Raw genomic sequence first — 1,104 nt, forward strand, 5'->3', positions numbered from 1 at the left:
GAGGTAATTATATCCCTGTTGTGGCACTTCACGAATCATAGCGAGCTCACTAAGTACAGCAGACCACTTCAGTACACTAGCCATTATCAAGTCCGTCATGTTTGCAAAATGAGATCTTGGCCTTAAAATTAAAGGCTGGCTCAACACCACTCTCTATATTGACAACCCATACATTCTTCATGCTGTACTGTAGTTATCAAGGCCTTAATGATGTGTTACCTTGACAGTAATTTCTTTGATGATAAGTAACAACAAGTATGCAGCCAATGTTTCATTTTGCATATTTGTCCAAATGTAGTGGAGACAGTGATGGACTCAAATTCTGGCATAAAATAAATCTTCTGAAGGTGACTTAAAATTTGCATAGAAAGCTAGCACGTTCTGGCCATCTGTTTAATAGACAAACAAACTACACATAAAAACTGATGACTTTTAACCTTTAGTGTACAGATGTGTTGAGAAACATGAAATATATGCCTTTGTGGCAGTTGGTTTGTGTACCCTACTAGTAGCATATTAAATTTAGTCACCAGGGTGGGCAACTCAAGGTCGTTGACAGGAGTAAAGGATATGCTGGCTCCCTATGGGGAAAGAGGTGAGAAGGTTGGTGAGACACAGCATGAGGGTATTAATGTTGTGTGCTCCACCTCCATTTATGAAGTATACTGCCAGTTTTGTCTTGACAATGTGCCCGACTTTCTCTTCTGTCCTGTGACAGTATGTTCAGCATCAGATCTTATAGGCTAGTCAAGATTATACTGTGGAGCCATTAATAAAAGTAAAGAAAAAGGTCTAAGATGAGCATTTTGGTTTCAAACTCATAGCATACAAAAACCATTGTGTAGTACATACACATACACATACACATACACATACTTGGAAACACCTATCACATACCATTTGAAAATAAATTGACTGACATAGATCAGGCAACAGAAGAACACAGCTCAACTCAAATGGCCAATTTCTGCAGTACATTCCCTGCCTGGTTAATTAGTTGAACTACACAAGCTATTTCCACGCATGTTGCAGTGCTCTAATTGCAGGCACAACATAAGGTAAATGGCTCGCAAACTCTTCAATTTTATGGTCCATCTCCCTTTA

The sequence above is a fragment of the Sinocyclocheilus anshuiensis genome, unplaced genomic scaffold, assembly GCF_001515605.1.
Source record: "Sinocyclocheilus anshuiensis isolate Anshui unplaced genomic scaffold, SAMN03320099.WGS_v1.1 scaffold327, whole genome shotgun sequence".
Classification (NCBI taxonomy): Eukaryota; Metazoa; Chordata; class Actinopteri; order Cypriniformes; family Cyprinidae; genus Sinocyclocheilus; species Sinocyclocheilus anshuiensis.